Below are 22,373 nucleotides of genomic sequence, written 5' to 3'. Positions count from 1 at the left end.
TAATTTGGACACATTAAGAACCCTGGCTTTACTTACGAATTTGGTATTCTGTCGGTTAACTTTCATCTTCCAGATAGAAAACTCCTCATAATCTAGACAATGAAGATTACGAGAGGTTAACTTTCTATCATCTAGACAATTGAAATTACAAGATGATAACCTGTTAGGCCCTAGGTTGTTAGACTATGGGGATTACAAGATGATAACGTGTGTGTATATATATATATATATATATATATATATATATATATATATATATATATATACAGTATATATATATATACAGTATATATATATATATATATATATAAGTATATAAATAAATAAATATATATATAAATAAATATATATATATATATATATATATATATATATATATATGTACACGCACATTATGTATATGTTCTCAAACTCTAAGCAGTAGGATTTCCGATTCACTTCTATTTCAAATCTCTTAATTAAACTTTAGATGAAAGTCACATTCTGAGGAATCCTTTGAAAATCCTACCCAGGACATCTGTGTATTCATCGGCTTAACAATGAAAAATGTGAAACGTAAAAATAACAGCTTCCACAAACTGGCTAATCCGTTGGTCACTGGATGAATGTCCGGAGTTCAAGACAAAGCTCTACCTAATCTTTACCTACTTTATGACTGTATTACTTCAAGTGTCGTAGTATTATTCCCTATATTTCTTTCTGTTTCTGCAGAGGGGACTGTGATGTTCCAATGACATTTGCGAGTCAAATTTCTTTTTTCTCAATTCATATGGTTTTAGGCATTAATGGATATGCCGATACAGATAGTTTGAAATGCAACTTGGAAGTGGTTAACATAAACATTTCAACTAATCAATAGTCACTATTCGGGCGTGTGCACATTTCCTTGCTAATATTGTCAATCTCTTCAACCTGAAGACATTACAATAATAACTTTCTTCGGTATAAGTTTCGCTATATTTTCATTACTAGTTTTCAAACAACTTCCTTCGTTAAGGTTTAAAGGTTTTAAAGGCCACTCATGAACCGCAAAGGCAAGGGACACTGGCATTGTCCTAGCAAGCAGGAAAATGTCCTGGCCTAGAGACTGATTATATATACATATTGTGAGCGCCCAAGCCCCTTCTCCATTCAAGCTAGAACCAAGTATGGCCAGGCAGTGCCTGCTGAGTCCCCTAAACCGTTAATCCTTAGCTCACAAGGATGGTGAGGATATAGCGACTAAAGGAACTAACGTGTTTGCGCGGGACTCGAACCCCAGTCTGGCTATCACCAGCCAAAGACGTCACTAATAAGCCACAACCACCCTATCAATGCTTTCAAATTGAGTTTTCCATGTTATCTTCCTCACCTCATCTCTTTATTGGGTTCTAAGGGAATGTTTTTATCTTTACACGATAATAGCCTCAAAGAGCGTTAATTACAAATGGAATTAATTCAAAACTATATTTTAATTCTGCCACTTATCATGTCCTTCATACACTACCAGAATCTTAATTTCGAATATCAATCTTATTCTCTGAAAGATTAGAATAGAGACTCCTTTTTGCGTCATTAAATCCAATCAACCAATAAAAGTGATCTTCTTATCAGTAGAAGGATGTTTATTTGGCCAATCACGAACTTGAATCATGCTGCTCTTGTGGAAGATGGTTCGACGACTCTCTCTCTCTCTCTCTCTCTCTCTCTCTCTCTCTCCCTCTCTCTCTCTCTAATAGCGGTAGCATTGTAATAATAATTTCATTTTCATACTTACAGAACTTTGCTTAAAAAACCGAATAAACAAGTATCATATATGATTAAAATCATGGTAACCTTAAATAAAAAAAAAATGAGATATGACTGACCATCTCATAATTAAACATGAATGAAATATTAAGTTACAGGTCAGACAATTCCTCCTTTTCTACCAACAACAAATACGACTCATTCAATCATTCAAACTACATGAATAACATTTCAGTCAATTCCAAATAAAGTAAAGGAGAAAATTAAGTTGTTTATAGATTTTAAGGAATAAAAGTTGACGAAAAATTCAGGCTTCATTTTGTTGCAGTCTTTCAGTAAATTAAGTCATTCCATAAAATGTATTGTATAAAACAAATGGCAAAAATTATAAAGTATTAAAAGTAATGTCCAATATCTACTGTAAAAGTACCTTATTTATGCATATAGATACACGCTGTATATGCAATGTAAACGTACTTTACTGAAAAAAAAAAAAATTACGGCAGAACTAAGAATTAATCTCAAAGGAAAAACCATCGTATAATACAGCGGAATTTCGTCGCTCCAAATAACCTTGTGTATAGAGGAGTGCTCAGTATTCCTCTCAAAAGTTGCACCAAGTGCGTGGGAGGAAGCAGCCATCTGGCAATTCCATTGGCATCAGCACAGCAACTTTAGACAGGAGCCTCCTCCTCCTCCTCCTCCTCCTCCTCCTTCCTCCTCCTCCTCCTCCTCCTCGATGTTCATCCTTCATTCTGGTATCAACGAGTATGTCCCTGATTATTTTCCTTTCCAGAGGCGGAGGTTCAGTAAAATCTAATATTCTCGATAATGCTTCCGATTTGCCGTTGTCCACAGAGCAACTTTATCCAATAAATGGAAACATTAACCATTGAAAAATAAAAAACCGATTTTAGAATTAACAGGACCAAATCAACATGTAAAAACCTGCTTTTGTATTGACAAAAGTTCTTGAATTTCTATTGTTTCTACAATAAACTACTGGAAATCAGATCTTTTTAAAATTAACTAGTAATGTGTCTACAATAAATGACTGAAAATGAGAGATCTCTTGAATTCCTATTAATGTGCCAAAAAATAAATGACTGAAAATGAGGAATATGTTGAATTTCTATTAATGTGCCTAAAAATAAATGACTGACAATGAGAAATCTCTTGAATTTCTATTAATGTGCCTAAAGGAATGAAAATCATAAATATAATTTGCCAATTCCTCCAGGCCATATGTTTATTTCTTCAGTTAATGAAGAAAAAGCGCGAAGGCCTTCCAGACGCAATGCCTGATATGCATCACCACGGCAATACAGGGGCAGTGAAGGAAAACAAGGGCGCAAAATAAAATCGACAACAAGATATGTTGAGCATGAAATTTCCTGCATATGCAATAAAACTTGAAAAATAATGCTTCTTTTATAATGAAAAACAACTATATTACAATAAATAATACTGGCAGTAGCATTTTAGATCCTAAATGAACGTCACTGACTAAGTCTTAATCCCATGCAAAACCTCTCTCGGTTTGTGGCCGTGTATTCATCCTCATAACTGTCACGACGTACTGCTGATGAGCATTTCTCTCATCAAGAGAAGACCTGGATCCTGAAGTGTGTGTAATTACAGCGTTCCTCTTCAGAGTCGAAGAACAATGAGAAATAGTTTTCGTCGTCATGACAAGGTGAGAAATAATGCGGAACTTTTTATCTTTACCTGATATATATTGGTAAATCATTCTTTTCCGATTCAATTCATTGTTTAAATCCACAGCATTTTTCTTACAATGCGTAACTTGATAGTGCTTTTGTTTTTGAAAAACATGACCTACTACATTATGGTTTCATCTCCCTTCAACCTGTTTGCACATTGTTCTCTAGTCTTGGGTAGTGCCACAGCCTCTGTACCATGGTATTCCACTGTCTTAGGTTAGAGTTCACTTGCTTGAGTGTACACTTAGGCACACTTCTCTCTGTTCCCTTACTTCCTTTCCTCATTGAGCTATTTTCCATTATTGATGCACTTGGGTTTATAGGATCCTGCTTTACAACTAGGGTTGTAGCTTAGCTAGTTTTAGTAATAATAATAATAATAATAATAATAATAATAATAATAATAATTGATACCATCCAGCCAAGCGCTGTTCATCTTGTAAAATTTTCATTAAAAAAGAAACAGTAAAATTCACAGGATTAAACCCAGAGACCATTGTACTATATTGCAAATAAATACATTTACTATAAAACCCCAAACACTATACAATACCAAACCTCCAATGTAGCATGTTGATAAATGGAAAAATCAAAATTTTATCGAAAACACACTTTTCACAATACATTTGTGAGGTCACTTCCCTTTGTGAAGGCCAACCAAAGAAATGTCCTTTTACAAAAGCAAATTTTATCTTCCCTTCAAAATTCAATATAGCTGACTCAATTAGGATCTAACAATTCAATTTCGCTCTTGGTGGATGAAAGGATAAATTGTTATGAATTTTTAGCAAAAACCCGGAAGAGTACGCAAACGAAAATTATGTTATATGGTCTTGAAATACTCTATATTGTTCTTTACATCTTTTTTAGTTTATCTATTTATTGACTTCCTTTCCTCATTGGGCTTTTTTTTCGGGTAGCCTTAAGGTTTATACCATCCTGCTTTTCTAACTAGGATTGTGGACTAGATGGTAATAATAATAATAATAATAATAATAATAATAATAATAATAATAATAATAATAATAATAATAATAACATTTAACACTTTCAAGATATCTAAAAGAGATGCGCTTAAATTATTATACTTATTACTAAAAATAAAGACCTTAATTAATTGTCTAACCGAATTTAAGCTTCAAAAAGGGGTGGGGGTGGGGAAGGGGGAGGACGCTGTACCATATATATAATGAAAATTCTTTTCTAAAATTTTCGTAATTGGACCTTTCTAACTTTCTTAATTAAGTGATACATTTCCCATAAAATCTAAGCCGGTGAAACTTTACTGAGGACTTAAAGTGCTTCCTTTGTAATAGAATAATATTCTTTGTCCTTCTGATACAAGGCAGATACCATCATTCTTTCTAGAGTTGGCATACTTATTGGACAATAGATATTAGCATCGTATTCTCTAGGGTAACATAAGTTATAAATCATAACCTTATGAACAAAATTATTTTTTCTATTTGATATTTTGGACGTTTTTAATAGCTTTTAATCTCCATTTTCTTCATTTCTAAACAAAACTACCTTCGATTTAAGAACAATATGGTGGATTCATCTCATCCTTGTGGTTTTATAATATATATATGCATCAGTGTCACAATGACCAAGTGAATTAATAAGCAGAAAAAACAGTATGAAATAATAAAATGCTTTAGTCCCTGGCGCTTTCATGCATTCTAAAACACACTTCTTCAGGGTACAATTGTACACTGAAGAAGTGAGTATTATAATGTAAGAAAGGCTATGTAATAATGCATTTTATTATTCTATACTGGCTTTTGCTAATATATATATATATATATATATATATATATATATATATATATATAAATATATATATATATATATATATATATATATATATATACATATTGTAACATTATTGCTTTAATTTTTCTAAATTATTTAAGTTTTTATAGATGTATAAGGTTTATTATACTGTAGACTTATTGTTTACTTTTTTTTTTTTTGATAGTTTGTCTTTTCACTGGTGGTTATGTTAGTGTTTATAATGGACTAACGGCTGTTTTATATTTTCAAGTGGTGTGGATTACGTGGCTGCGCTCCTGCGTGAACGGAGTTTTGGAGGGGCTTTTTTTGAGGATGGTTCCTTAGTGTGTTTCTGAGCCTCCAACATTGAAGGGCACGACATTTGCTACTGGATTATATTTACTCCTCGCCATTGCAGAGCTACAGTGTGAAGCTATTTAGCTTTTTTGATATCCATTCTCTGCAGCAAGGACCCAGATCGTCTTAACATTTTGTGCACTGTCCTTGGTTCAGTAAAAGCCAAGGGGACCTCTCTGTCCCAAGGTAATAATATTTTTACCTGCTTAAGTATCGTGATCACGACCGTTGATAGTCAGCTGACGTCATTAGTGGAGCTTGTGAAAGCCTTTGAATCACACCAGCCATCGTCAATTTGATAGGGATATTTAGTTTGTATTTGTTAGGTTGTTCTCACTTTTCGTTGGCCTTCTCCTTTCTGGACCCTCTCTCCATTTAGTATGCATGTGTTGATGACCTTTCCGTAATTGTATAATTGTTTTCTTTTACAGGGAGTTAAGATTGAGTGTGTATCATTTATTAATGTATTATTGTGGTTCAGGTGTTATTTCTGTCTAGTTATTATGTATTAAAATTAAGGAAATTTTGGTGGTATTTTCTTTGTCCCCTTGAGTTGACTTTGCACTCGTATTAATGTTTGGATACTATTCCACCTTTAGTGGACTTAGTACGTTATGGTGGTGAATACTATTTGATAAGTGTAGTGTTTTGTGTGGTGGTCAAAGCCAGCCATCACAATATATATATATATATATATATGTACATATATATATATATATATATATATATATATATATATATATATATATATATATAGACATATAGGTATATACACACATCAACAAACATCAGCAGCTAAGAAGGCCCAGCGAAGTGACAAAAGCATCATGAAGTGTCGTGATTATTAACTCCAAAATCCAAACTATTCAACAGAGTCAAGTGCCCTCAGTGTCTCTCAGATAGTCAGGAGGACACATAGGCAGGAGCATCATATAATGCCAACAAAACTAATTTACATAATATGACTTATGGATAAAAGATAAGCATAATAATCCAAATAATAGATAAAAAACATGCAAATACTATAGTAATGGGTTAATGAGGTGCTGTTGTTTTTTTTCAGTTTTTGATTAATGCTTTAAAACATTTTAACCAAAAACATTTCTATCAGGGTGATTAAAACTTAATAAACTTCGCAAAAAAATTAACAAGTGACCAATTACTCTCAACCAAATACAATGTATGAACGCCATCGGTGAACCAACATCTCAAAAATGAAAGCCAGAAAGATGCCAATCTTCTCAAAAATATGTCACAGATTTCCAATAACTATCAATTCGTAACTTACATTTACTATTAACCTCTACAGTATAAGAGTGTTCCGTTTAAAGGAAAGTTGGTGAGAGAATATATAATATAATCAAAATTACCTACAAAATGTTAGATCGCCTGGATTTTTTTTTCCAGAAATATAAAATAGAACCCAGAATCTTGTACATGAAAAGCAAGACAGGAATTTGTGATATTTACCGCCACCATATTTAATAAGGAAGGGTTTCCCCATCTTAGGTCATGTACCCCTTGTGGTACATGTGTACTCTTCAGTGGGTACATTCAACCTGAGGGAATAAACAGCGATACATGATGTAATCTGCAATCAGTTTGAATGATAAAATTATATCACAATAACAATTTCATTCTTTCTCTTTTTCATCCTCAATTTTAGGGCTAAACAGGATTCTATAAAAATGGCCAAGGGGAACAGAAGAACATAAAGGTTACGAACTTAAGTCTATTCTCCAAGAAATTCCTAAGACACTTATTCTATCTACCTGTAACTGCCAACGATATCTTTTAATGTTAACAAAAGAAAAGTCAGAGATAGCGGTTCGGTAAAACGTTATCATTAGTAAGGCACCGCACATGTTACATACACCGTAATGCTGTTACTTCCTTTTTAATCCCTCTTACTCTCTTGCACTGATGATATATATTTATATATATATATATATATATATATAAATATATATATATATATATATATATATATATATATATGTATGTATATACATATATATATGTGTGTATATATATATATATGTGTGTATATATATATATGTGTGTGTGTGTATATATATATATATATATATATATATATATATATATATATATATATATATATATATATATATATATAAATAAAACTTTTAAGCTTGCCATTGGATATTCCACATTGCCGGAATTATTGTGCCCTGTTGCCCTCAATCGTTTGTAAATAAGCTCATTATCCTGATGAATAAAGTCACTTACATTCCCCTTAGCCTTTCTGTTAGTAACTAACAGCCATCTCGCGACAAGTAAATTTAGCTTCGGTACTCAACCCCGCCTAGTAAATAGGTACTAAAAAATAATAGAGAAATTAACAAATATTATTTCTAAAGCGGACTTGACAGAAAAACTCATCTCGGTTTGATCTTGAGATGAAAGCAAAAACAAAGCAAATTCTCGCTTGAGAAATTCAACAAATTTTAAACCTTCCTTTACGAGAAATTATCGTTCACATATTTTCAACAGGATCAAGCATAGAAAATATTAAACCCCACTCTATCACGAGAGAGAGAGAGAGAGAGAGAGAGAGAGAGAGAGGAGAGAGAGAGAGAGAGAGAGAGAGAGAGAGAGAGAGAGAGAGAGAGAGAGGTGGGAGCGTTTCCTAGTAATGTTTATTATGGCCAATTCGTTTACGGAAGATCAAATTTAGCACGGCACAAAGCAATATTATCACGTCAGACTGATTCATTGCCTCTGTAAAAGGTCAAACGGTGAAATTCCCCAAATGAAAGTTTATTGTCAAAAGTCCATTTTACGATCACTGTAATCAAATAGGAATTAGGTACAATTTTTCTCCATTGAGGTCCAACTAATGTTCGGAACATCTGCAAAAGTTATAAACATTCAGGTGTGAGAAGTATTGACCTTATAATATACATTTATGCTGTAGTCTCCTTTCTGGAAGATTTATTTTTAATGGAATATTCTAATTAACTCTAAAAATAAGCTCCATTTCGAGGTCTGGTTAACATACGAACATACATTTAAGCTGTAGTTTTTTCTGAGCGGTTTATTTCAATTAAATATTTCAGAGATCCCTTCAAACTAAGCCCCATAATCATGTCCAGAAAATAATTTCAAGTACAAAACTTGCATCTTGACCATTTTGAGTCAATGAAATCTGTCAATATTAAAAGGTAAAATTTCCATCGCAAAAAAGCCACTATTCCATTCTGCGCTCGTAAGTAGAGATATGACAATCAAGAAATATCTAACAGAGTTTGTAGATTTGAGAACAAAGCCCTCAAAAGAATATTGGGAGTTGAATGGCAGTTATTATCGTTGTCATTAATAGCTAAGCTACAACCCTAGTTGGAAAAGCAAGATGCTATAAGGCCAAGGGCCCCAACAGGGAAAAATAGTCCAGTGAGGAAAGGAAATAAGGAAATAAATAAATGATATAAAAAGTAAAGAAAATTTTAAATAAAATATTCTAAAAACATTAACAGGATTAAAACAGATATTTCATATATAAACTATAAAAGGACTCATGTAAGCCTGTTCAATATGAAAACATTTTCTGCAACTTTGAACTTTTGAAGTTCTACTGATTCAACTACCTGATAAGGAAGATCATTCCATAAAGGCAGAATGATTTACTTTATTCCTCTAACACTTTAAGCAGACAGGCATCAAGAATTCATAGATTATATTATTTTTCATATGAGAGAGAGAGAGAGAGAGAGAGAGGAGAGAGAGAGAGAGAGAGAGAGAGAGAGAGAGAGAGAGAGAGACCCTATATCAGGGGTTTTATCATATCTAAAGATTGATTAGGTTGCCTAGCGTCGCAACTACAAAGGTCATTGACACTAGGCGGCGTCATAACTGCCAGGGTCACTGACGCCTCAAGGTAGAATGAAACGCAGTAAAGAAAAGAGTATTTAATCATCTTATCATATCCCTGAAGACGGAGAGGAATTTGGAACGTTCAAGTCAGAATAATTGTTTCAATTGAAAATTTCTGATAACATTATGTAAATTTATAAGAAATTAGACCTCATTGAATTTTTATACGCTTATTTTTGGAATTAGAATTATTTTCACAATAAAGAAACAAAAATATTTTTCTAAACAATTCCCAATTGTAATTTTAATGAATATTTAATGTTAGAAAGTTGAAAATCTTTTCCGACTTCACATTCCTCTAATTCCGCCTTAAGTCTCTGGACGAGTTCTTCAAGATTTCCTTTGGAATTCCTGAAGAAATTCGCTCGGAAGTGATTGATACAAGACTTCCTTAATTACTTTGAACGTATAATTTCGTAGAGTAGATTTTAATTTATAGAAGTAAATATTGACAGATATAAACAAAATAAGTTCTATCTAAACGTAAAACTTGTTTTGTTATTAAAACTATTAATAAATATAATATTAATGTCTACCGACTCAAAATTTTGTATAACATTCTCCTTATCATTTGCTTGAAATTTTTATTCTTGTAACTTCTAGAAAGTCTTCTCACTTCGGGATTTGATTAATGATTAAATAATACTTTCGCTCTCTCTCTCTCTCTCTCTCTCTCTCTCTCTCTCTCTCTCTCTCTCTCTCTCTCTCTCTCTCTCTGTGCATCGTTTTCTTGCTTCTCCATCATCATCAATAACTTTTACTTCACAATTGTTGAGGTTATTCCTTTATCTCTGTTCTATTTTTCATTAGAAATGCACTACGATAATTAAGCAGTGCATATATATATATATATATATATATATATATATATATATATATATATATATATATATATATATGTATGTATATATACATATACATATATATATATATATATATATATATATATATATATATATATAATCGTCGAAACTGTACTAGTCAAAGTCACCCATACTAGATTGAATTTCTATGAGCGTTCAGACTTAAATCCCACAATATCGCCAATCTTCAGAGGTCAGCGTGGTGATGAAAAATGGCTGGGCGTTCAAGTAAAAACTCGATGTAGTTGCCCTCCATCTCTACGAAGGACGCCATCCTTCAAGAGTGTTTCCATGAAGCTACTTTTTGGGAGTTGATAGATAAAGAAAAGACGGGTGTGATCACTGAATTGACAAAGCCTCCTACCCCCCCCCCCCCCCCATCCCCGCCACCGTTTCACCTCTTCTCCCTAAAATGGAAATATATATCATGGCCCTCTTTTCGTCAGATAAAAATGAAAGGAAGAAAAGGCGTAATAAAGTTGTGGGTCACTAATGGAAACTGTATCGGTAAACCGATCAGAAAAGGAGTTTTACAATAAAATCTGGCAAAACGAAGGAAAAATATAAACATTTTCGAAAACAAACAAACATAAAAGGTTTATAAACGTTTTCTAACATTTTTTTTCTCCAAGAAAAAGAAAAGGAGCACTTGGGATAAAAGCTTAAAAGGTCCAATTTCTGCTATTACAATTTAACGTGTGTATCATTGTAATTGAATAAGAGAAAATATTAACTAATTTTGAGCGAACAATTGCTTAAACAATTGCTTACTTGAATACACATAAAAGACATATCTTGAAGGGCTGCAATAGGAAATGTAATCAACTGGACATCAATTGATAATGTCTTTTAATACAATGAATCCAACTTAATTTTGAAATCCTTTCTATAAATATGAGTGGGGATACATTTAAGTGGTGAAAGGGTTTGTGTATCGCCATGATCAGCAAAGTTGTACTAGTCGGGGACACCCATACTATGTTGGTTTGCCCTGAGCGATCAGACGAAAATCTCCTACCATCACTAATGGAGACAGAGTTTATGCTTCAATTGAAAAGAAATACAATTTAACCATAAAAGAAACCCTTTCTGGTACAACTCAGGAACATAAATGGTGGTCGACCCTTACATCTGCACTCTTGGTGTATAAGCTATACAACAGTTCCTCCTTTACTTAAGCCATATGGCTCAGTCACTCACTGTCCAAAGGAAAAGGCAACTCTTTTGGCTGATGTTTTTGACAGCAGAGTGATGAAAAAATATTTTTAATGGAAAACATGCTGTAAAATAAATAACAGCTTAATTTATTCAAAATAGAATTTGAAAAATAAATTAAGATGCAAGTATACCTAAGAATTGAGTTTCTTTTTTTTTTTATTCTCTCTCCCGCACCATCCCTCCCAAACTTCGACCGCTATCCAGCGTCCCTTCCTCAATCAATTATCCATCACTATTTTCCTCTCGCTCAATTTTCTGATAAGCAACCATCGTCAATTTCCAAAAGCTCTCTCTCTCTCTCTCTCTCTCTCTCTCAATGTAAAATGTCGTATTATCGACTTTAGATTAGATAGGATTGCATATATTAATATGGGCCACATAACTCTGTTTGAGGCTCGAGATGAGGATGGCCGGCTCATTCTTAACAAGATTCTTGGATGTACTATGCAAGTCTTATTTTCAGATTTATTTCAGATGCAGGTCTTCTGAAGACTATTCACTTTTTATGAGGACATCTTCACTTTTTTATTGAATTATTTATTCATAACAAACGATATTGGCATCAATGACCTTCGATATCAGGAAGCAGGAGAACTCTAAATCAATCAATCAATTCATGCCAGCCTACACCCACAAATTTCCTTAACTCATTATATTCCTCATATACTTGGTAGAAAATACATGACGCCTTCCTTAAAATGAAATAATAATGTAGAAAGCTACCAATAATGTGGAGTCAATCTATTAATAATTCAAACTTTTAAAAGACGCGAAAGTAATTTCAGCATAAAAACCATAATATATCATCGTGAATTGAAGCACAAAACTCTGACGGATCGCGTCTTCCGCTCCAATATCTCTCGTGTCTCGTATGAAATGAAATAAATCAAAGGCCCATCATCCACAAGAACCACACAAAAATGTAAAAATTATTATGAAAAAAAATATGATGCTCAACTTGAGATTTATTGGTCGTTCAATCTACCAGACTGACAGGAAAAATATGAAGGAGAATCTGGGGAACGAACGAGAAAACAGATCAGGTGTATTCTATAGACTTTGGTGTCTAACATCTATTCATCAATATTATCTAATGTGTGTGGGTATGTGTGTAAGAGAAAGAGAGAATTTGGGGGTGACCATTTACATAGCCAAACAAATTCTCTCATTCAAGACAAGCAACAAGATTTGCCAAGAAATCAAAGAAACTACTTTGAACAGAAATGAAAATACTTCTGTTTTTCGTTCCCCTGTAGCGTCTCTAAATGAAACCCTGGTATATGTTCAAGCAGAAAATTATTGTAAAATACTCAATAGTTGCAAAGGAAGTAGGAAAAATTAACGCAATTTAATTGAGTGCTCTCTGGATGTAAACACTAAATGGAATAATTAGTATTTAGCGGACGCCAAACCTAATGGCATTCCCAATAACGATTAAAATAATCTTATTCTTAAGAATATAAAGAACTCGTTAATCTCAACTAATTGCTTCATTAGTTCTTATAACAATAACAATGAAGGGATCTTAATGAATTCATTATGTTATAAATAGCATCAAGAGAACCGTTTTAATCTTCGCCGATTGGAAATTAGATATTAATGGAAGAATCTTAACTGTTAATTGGTAACAAACATGAAGATTAAACGATTCCAGTTGTTTATTGTTTACCCTCAGGTGAACGTAATTAATATATATTATGAAATCCAGCATTTCAGATAAATGCGTCACGAGGATAAACATCAAAGTAGTAAACGTTCACATGTAAATAGTGGTCAAAAATAAAGGACTAATACTAATTAACTAGAAATAAGCGAATATGAGAGAGAGAGAGAGAGAGAGAGAGAGAGAGAGAGAGAGAGAGAGAGAGAGAGAGAGAGAGAGAGGAGAGAGAGATCCCATTAGTCTGCCTTAAATCCTAAGTAATGGAATTCATAAACTAATAAGCAAGGGGTTTTCTAGATGACTAGAACAACTTATTGCAAATAAAGTGCATCGGTTGCCAAAAAAAGCTCAAGAGAGAGAGAGAAAAAAGAACGAATGACAGCAAATGTGTATAGGGGATTTTAACGAACTGCTGTTGAGCTTTCTTTGTAGGTAAATAAAGCTACTGATTTTATGGAACTTTCAAGAAATACGGCGTAATACATGACACATCCACCAGAGGGTGAACGCAGTGGTGACTGTTGTGTTATTTCTCTTTCTGCAAACAATCCCTATTCTGGAAAACGTATGAAATTGAATAAACCAAAGCCACGCAATCTCCATAAACGAAAAAAAGCTTAAATCGGGTGGGGTAATCTCCAAATATTTAAATACATTTACGTACATAACAAAAACTAAGCAAGAAAAAAAAGATGCTTAGTCATTCCTTCCTGCACTCCTCCAAATTTCACCCAATGAAAAAAGAATAGAGAGAATTACTGGTTCTTGGAAGATTCCTAATTAAGGTGAGAGTGAAGGAAAGCAGACGGCCACATACAATGGGAGAGACTCGGAGACGATTAATCAGCCCCAGCAACGACCGATGAAATGGACCCGGACATAAGATTTGTGATTTCATTAGGAAATTTTCATACCGATCCACATGCATTATGAATAGCTAGTGTACATAATCCGTCAATATTAACGGCTAACAGATTTAACTCTTCAAACCCCCTTTCATAGATAAACAGCAGTTTAGACAATATGAGAGAGAATGTGGCTGTAGAGTGTGCCTCTCGCGGTAACCCCTCTCTACAGGGTATGACTACTCCCTTTTCCCTTTACCCGAGGGACGAGGAGAAACCATGTAGTTATACATTAGGCAATGCTGCTGCACGTGACCGATATATTATATATATATATATATATATATATATATATATATATATATATATATATATATATACATAGCCAGAGTTGTTCTTTATTATATAAAAAATGACAAATCTAAAAGAACAAAAATTGAAATCCATTCTTATTTACCAAGCGTAAAACTCATCTATATAAAACATTTTTTATCGGGTTTGATTTACAAATTTGAGTCACATGACCCAACGCCAGGACCTAGGAGACCATTCAAAGCCCATACGCGACTGGGCAAAAATCCATAGTTGGTATCGGAGATAGAATTTGAAGAGGTTGGAAAACAAGATGGAAGAGAGATGGAAGAGTATATTGCTTGAGTTGCACTGCCGTTGCTATCATACAACATGACTACCATTTGTTGTGCAAACACCCTTTCTAATATCTATAAAAACGCTCTTTTCCATATCTTTTAATGAGTTAAAAAAACGGTCTTTTTAAGATTTCCAAATAATGCCCTTTCGTCAAAATCTCCTCACATATTTTTCAGATTTTAATCAACTTCCCCTGCTAATTCGTACCCCATATTACAGCTGAAAATATCAGACCGAGCTATCATTAGCCATAATATTCGTTGCATCAGTAAATGGATTAAATACTTTCAAGATGACAGAAAATATAATTCTTCAGCAAAAAGTGCATCTTACTTAGGCTTGCTACGTGTGAAGCAAGCCTTGCTGCAGTCTTAATAGAACTCTCCTGAATATATCAAGGATAATGGAAGAAACTAAGAAAAGGGAAACTTGCATCAAATTTTCCCGAAATTTGATATTGGACCTTGACGTTGTGCTGCAGGGGTAATGGCAAAAAATACTCTCTCTCTCTCTCTCTCTCTCTCTCTCTCTCTCTCCTCTCTCTCTCTCTCTCTCTCTCTCTCTCTCTCTCATGATTCATGGAAAGTTTTCTCGACAATTTGACAATGGATATCTCTCTCTCTCTCTCTCTCTCTCTCCTCTCTCTCTCTCTCTCTCTCTCTCTCTCTCTCTCTCTCTCTCTCTCTCTCAATTCGTGGAAAGTTTTCTCGACAATTTGACAATGGTACACTCTCTCTCTCTCTCTCTCTCTCTCTCTCTCTCTCTCTCTCTCTCTCTCTCTCTCTCTCTCTAAATTCGTGGAAAGTTTTCTCGACTATCTGACAATGGTACTCTCTCTCTCTCTCTCTCTCTCTCTCTCTCTCTCTCTCTCTCTCTCTCTCTCTCTCTCTCTCTCTCTCTCTCTCGTACAAAACATCACTGGAATGACAGGAACATTGTTAGAATACCACAGCATCCAGGGCAAATTGTTTTTACGTAGAGTCTAAATAAAATTTTTCTTCCCTTGTGTAGCCTGAAGGCAAAGCCTATGAATATTTTTCCAATTTTGTTGATCCCTGCTTAAGTGTTTGCCCTCCTTCCTAATTACACATCAACCCAATTTATGATAGTCATTTTATGGGAGAATCTGATGAAAACTATCATTTCGCTTAAAACACATTCTTTATTAATAAATAAAAACATAGTCCATATTATTTTCTTCTAACCTAAGCACGTAAATGATAAATTATTGGCGGCACTATTGTAATTTATTTATTTATTTTATTTATCTATTTATTTATTTATTTTTATTTTTTTGCTAATGACAGTCCTCATTTCTAATTATTATGTTGAAATTTTGAATATTTTGTCTAACACCTAACTACCATCAATTACATTAAACATAACAATGACGAGAGAGAGAGAGAGAGAGAGAGGGAGAGAGAGAGAGAGAGAGAGAGAGAGAGAGAGAGAGAGAGAGAGAGAGAGAGAGAGAGAGAGAGAGAGGTCCTTTGTCCTTTACTCTGCTTAGTTCACTACGTATTTCGCATCAAGCAAAGCATCTTACTGTAATTTATTTAATTTCAATAACGACCCTTTAACCAAATTCAGGGCGCATATATTTAGTAATAATCTTAATGTGACGCGTCCATACGTCATTGAAATCCTTGAAGTATCGAAAAGGGTTTATAACAAACAAAAAAACTAAAATTATTCAACAATTAATTGCAACTATTATTAAACGGCAATGCATAATATTTAAATATCGCACAAATACTGTGCGTTCGTATTGATGGAACCCCACTTGAAGAGCTTGCCTTTTTCACGAAAGAACCAAACAGTGAAATAAGTCTTCCACAAATGCAAACGTTTCTCTTCCCAGAATCTATGAATGCAATGAACGACAGAAAAAAAAAAAAACTATTTATTGTCTATTGAACACCCATTTACCTTTTTCTCTCTCTCAACCTGTCACCCTCTTTCACCGAACGATTTAAAACTAGCTTTTCTTCTTTCACAGATAACACATTACCATTAGTCTTATTCGTTCCGAGACATCAATTCATTTACTAGTAACCTTACATAGCAAATATTGGTCTATAAAGGATCATTTGTAGTTCTCATATCTCCACTCTCTTTCCCACCCTTGCAGCAAATATGGACTTATAGATGTGTTTAATATTTTGTAGACCTTAACTATGGGGGAGATGGAACAAAGAAGAAAAATTGAAAGGTTAATATGGGGGGAGAGAGAGAGAGAGAGAGAGAGAGAGAGAGAGAGAGAGAGAGAGAGAGAGAGAGAGAGAGAGAGAGAGAGAGAGGAAATCGAAATTTGTGACTATTGGAAAAACTTGATGTCAAGCAATTTGAGTCCTACATAAACTTTAACTTTTCCTATAAATGCTAAAATACCCGTTGGTTTTAAGGTGAACAAAGCGAAGGACTAAAGTCAGGCTGACAATTAATGAACGTTGAAAAGGTACTTCACAAACACCAATTAAAATGTTCATTAATCATTACTAGACATAAAAAATAATTAACTAAAATTTCTATCACTCCAAAGTACATTTTGATCTTTGGAGGTTCCTTTGACGATTTCACTTTTCCAAGTAAAATATGCATTAGAAAAAGTTAGATGAAGTAAACGACTTACAGATCACCTCAAAGGGGAATATTCATAGTGAAACTCATGAATATTTGACAAAAAAAAAAATATATTCATTGAAATACAATAAACACAAAAAAAGTTAAAGATACAAACAAAACAAGAAAAAATACTTGGATAAACATTGAAGAAAAACTAAAAAAAGATGTAATGCAGATGACCATTTTCCTTTGCAAAGTCATAAAATTGAAGTCTAGACTTAGACCTTACTTGAAAGTCGTTTGATTCTTGGTCAAAAGGGAGGTTGTTTTATCCACAAAAAAGATATTCTGTTCTGTTCCACCACCCTTGATTTAACATGTGAGGGGCGTAAGGAACCGGTTTTATGGACCTATCAAACAGTCTTGCACATAAGACGGTAGAGAGAGAGAGAGAGAGAGAGAGAGAGAGAGAGAGAGAGAGAGAGAGAGAGAGAGAGAGAGAGAGAGAGAACAGCTTTATGGATAAAAGCTAAAATTTTAAGGAGATACAGGATTTTATATATATATACAGTATATATATATATATATATATATATATAATATATATATATATATATATATATATATATATCCTGTATATATATACACACATATATAAATTATATATATATATATATATATATATACACATATAAATATATATATATATATATATATATATATATATATATATATATATAAATATATATATACATATGTATTAACATACATATATAGATGTGTATATACATACACACACACACACACATATATATATATATATATATATATATATATATATATATATATATATATATTTCTGGTCACGCTCCTCGTACCTCGGGTAGGGGGGAGAGAGAGAGAGTAGTCTTACCCTGGTGACAGGGGATTGTAGTTTGGAAAGGGGGAGTAGATATGAAGAGTTGAATGTGTGTGCTTGTGCGAGTTTGTGCATATCTATTTAAATTTTCAGCCGTCATTTTTGACAGGTGGCGTACAATAGCATACAAGAAACCCCTAGTTTTGCCTTGTAAACAATACGTATTTCCATTTTAATGCTACGGCGGTCGATCCATTGTAACAGGGCCTCGATGAAGCTAGTTTCTGGCCTTCATAAACAATACACAATAAGGGAGAGATCACTCACTCGGAAGGCGGATCCCATTTATCTTCCCTCCCTCTGAACAAAAATCTATATATATATATTATGAGTTGCCTTTTTCCAGAGACGGAAGGAGAGCAGGAAAAGGAGAAAAAATAATTATAAAATATTTAACACTTGTGCATGCGACGTGTCAAAAATAACTGCTGAATATTTAGATAGGTTTGCAAACAGCCACTCGCACCTTTCTCATCAGGGTATAACTACCTCTTCTACCACTTACCCGAGGGACGGGGAGGGATCGAGTAGTTATACGTCTAGCAAATGCCCTTATACCAAAAGGAATATAGATGTTAATCAATTGTACATGCAAAGATTTCAGCCGTGAAACACCACAGCCTCCCCGGCCCCCGCGTCTAGCCATTTGGGCCCGAATTTATAAATCAAACCATAACTTTAAATAAGCCATAAAGAATGCACCAAATTAGGTGAAGAGATCGTTGCGTATTCTTTATTATCAACCACCCAGTTCCAATAATAAAAATATGTTGGAAAAATGAGAGTAGAAAAGTTTATTTCATGAACGTGAAGGTCTCTCCATCTACGGAGGTAACACAGGAGACATAAAAAGAATTTTAATATATGAGTAACTTTTCAGTGACGGACTGTCAGTCTTAGCTCTATTTTCATTTTCCCTGAATATGTTATTACCCTTACATTATTAGCATAATAATTTAATGTTTTATCAATAATGCTCAACTTGGAAAAAAAAAAAAAAAAAAAAAAAAAAAAAAAAAACGATTTTCAACAAATAATGAAGAAAAAAGCTTTCGTCATGCGTGTACAAATTTCTATCTCACAAAAAAAAATCCATTATAATAGAGATAGCTGATGCACTATGGTTTGGAGGGTTTGGTCATGTGAAGAGAATAATGGAAGATAGGAGACAATAAAGGAAAAATAACTTGAATGTTAAGAGGTAGGACTAGAAGACTGACAAGTGCAGGATAGCCGTCAATTGCTCAGTATAGCCTATTCTGGATTGTTGAAGTAATGATCATTATTTTTCTGTGCACTGTCCATGCAGGATATAGATGAGGATGTGAATGTTTTCTGAACATATTCTACACATCATCAAAGAAACAGCAAATTAATTATGAATAAGACAGTGACTTGATTTTTCTATGGTCATCCCCTTATTGGGCAAGAGGCTTAACGTTTTACCAAAATTAATCAAATTTTTTCTGGAGAAATTTAAGAAATTAATTCACGATATCGAAAGACCTTATCAAACCATAAATTACACTAAGGAAAATATATTTGTGAATTGCAGAGGTTTTAATGCATAGAACCTTCAATTTTTCTCACCATCATTAACAGTTTTGTTGGCATTGGAACCAAAAGAATTTCTACTTATACAAAAAAAAAAAAAAAAAAAAAAAAAAAAAAAAAAAAAAAAAAAAAATGAATTTGTTGGGGAAAAATGTTCTCCAAACGAAATAAAACAGTGATAAAACAACTATTCATCATATGACCCTAACATTAAACTATGACTACAAACATAAAAAATATGTTTACAAGAAGAGAAGGAATCAGGAAGCAAGCACAAGATAATTCTAGGAAAGCAAATGTCGGAGTTCCGAGAAACACAAGGCGAGTGGAGATAACCCAATTAACACGGACGACTTCAGCAGGAGATAATGACTTTAGGATGGTGTAAATTTAGTTAGGATCAAGTGAATTGTGGTAGATTGGCGTCTCTCCCGTAATGGTGGTGCAAAACGCATTACCATTAAAGGACTATATTATAAAAAAGATAATATTTCGTCTGTCATTTCAAACATCACAGCGAAGGATGAAATATAACAGCTGGGAGACAAAAAAAAATATGATTAGGAGCTTAAAGAAAGAACAGAAGATAAGGAATTTGAAATTTACATGAAGAAAGGGTAGTTAATGGAAGATGTTTGCTTATTATGTGACCTGTATATATATATATATATATATATATATATATATATATATATATATATATATATATATATAGATGTAACCAAGAAATATCAATACAAGAAAAAAAAAACATTGACGATCTGACTACACTAAATTACCCAAGAACAATTCATAATATCTAATATAAATATATATAAATATATATTTATATATAAACATGTATATATATATAATATATATACATATATATATATATATATATATATATATATATATGCGTGTGTGTGTGTGTATGTATAAAGAATGTGGTCAACTAATTCACTAATGCTAATACCGTAACACAATTATAAAAGTATAGTCCCACTTGGCGAGTTGGTACCTTAATATATTTTCCATGAGAAATAAACGTGGCCCTTTTGTGACAAAATAATTAATAGTAATATTACAATATAGATGATTAATAAAGTTGTCATAACTATAGCTAAATTAGGTTTTATAGTTCGACGGATTGTACAAGTAAAATTATTACAAACATCTCCCCGGTGTCTAATGTATAATAACTTTCCGTATAAGACCTTTAGACCCCATTCCATAATAGTTAATGCTATTAATTCATTCATTAGTATACTCTGACAGCTTTACATGTTGCAAATGACTGTCGATTGCAACCCAGTTACATTGGTTTCGTTACATGACAATATAGGAAATACTGATGTGTTATTGGGAAAGTATTTTTTTTTCCAACTGTGGATTTTCATTTTCACAACGGAACACGGATATATTTTTACGCAAAAGAAACTACTCTATAAATTACAAGTCAAACTCTTACTGTCATAAGAATTATAGACCTTGGGATAGAGAGACTTTGGTAAACAAAATATAATGAAATGTAAAATGCCTCATCTCTAAAAAGAAAAGTATCTAATGAGACGGTCCTACCAATATTAACTCATGCATCGGAAACTTGGAGCCTCATTAAAGCCTTAAAACATAAGTTACTTACAACTCGAATGAACTATGGAAAGAATAATGGGAATGACACTAAGACACAAAAAAGAGCAGACTTGGAGACGCGCGTGAAAGGATGTCTGACTTACAGTGAACCAGTAACAGCTGATGATGTTTATATATGTATATATGTATATATATATATATATATATATATATATATATACATATACATTATACACATATATATATATATATATATATATATATAGCATTCCAAATCCTAAAGTAAAAAAAAAAAAAAAAAAAAAAACAAGTCTCCACAAATATCGGTTTATGTCGAGTTTCTTGTTTTTCCCGACCTCCTCCCCGATCGAGAACAAGGCAAAAGTACCGTAAAACCCAAAACTCGAAATCTCGTCTATTTTTTCTTGCCAGTTACGAGCTTTAGCTACACAAGCTCTCAGGTCACGCATTCAATTTCTGCCGCCATCCGGAATATTCTGCCGACACATAGACCATTATTCAACCCGACGCTACAAACAAATTATTGTCCCTGTTGGTAACGGAAGAATTTCTTCTTAAAAAAAGTGAATTTATTATATTCAGATTTTAAAACGAGTACCTTAGATTTGGAAGCTAAAATGTTAACATTGTTTAAAATTAGCGTAATTTTTTTGAGCTTTTATAAATGGAACTGTAGTAACTGTCTTCTTTTAAGGGGTCGGCTGCTAGATGCGCCCTCTCTAGTGCCTTCTATCAGAGGCATCTTTACCCACCAAACATCTTATCTCCATATCATCCTTCACCTTATCTCACCATCGTATTTTCTGCCTTCCTAAAAGATTCCTCCCAAGCACTCCTCCCTCTCTCCCCCACCATCCATCCTCAACACGTGCTCACCCCATCTCAGTTGTGACACTCTTACCACCTCTGTCATCTTTACTAAGCCTGCCATTCTTCTTATTTCAGCATTTTCCAGTTTTACAAGCAATGACATTACATAATTCACTTCAACATTCTTACTTTTATTTTCTCGAAGATTTG

This window comes from Palaemon carinicauda, chromosome 3 (genome assembly GCF_036898095.1).
Source record: "Palaemon carinicauda isolate YSFRI2023 chromosome 3, ASM3689809v2, whole genome shotgun sequence".
Classification (NCBI taxonomy): Eukaryota; Metazoa; Arthropoda; class Malacostraca; order Decapoda; family Palaemonidae; genus Palaemon; species Palaemon carinicauda.
This window is presented reverse-complemented; position numbering follows the sequence as displayed.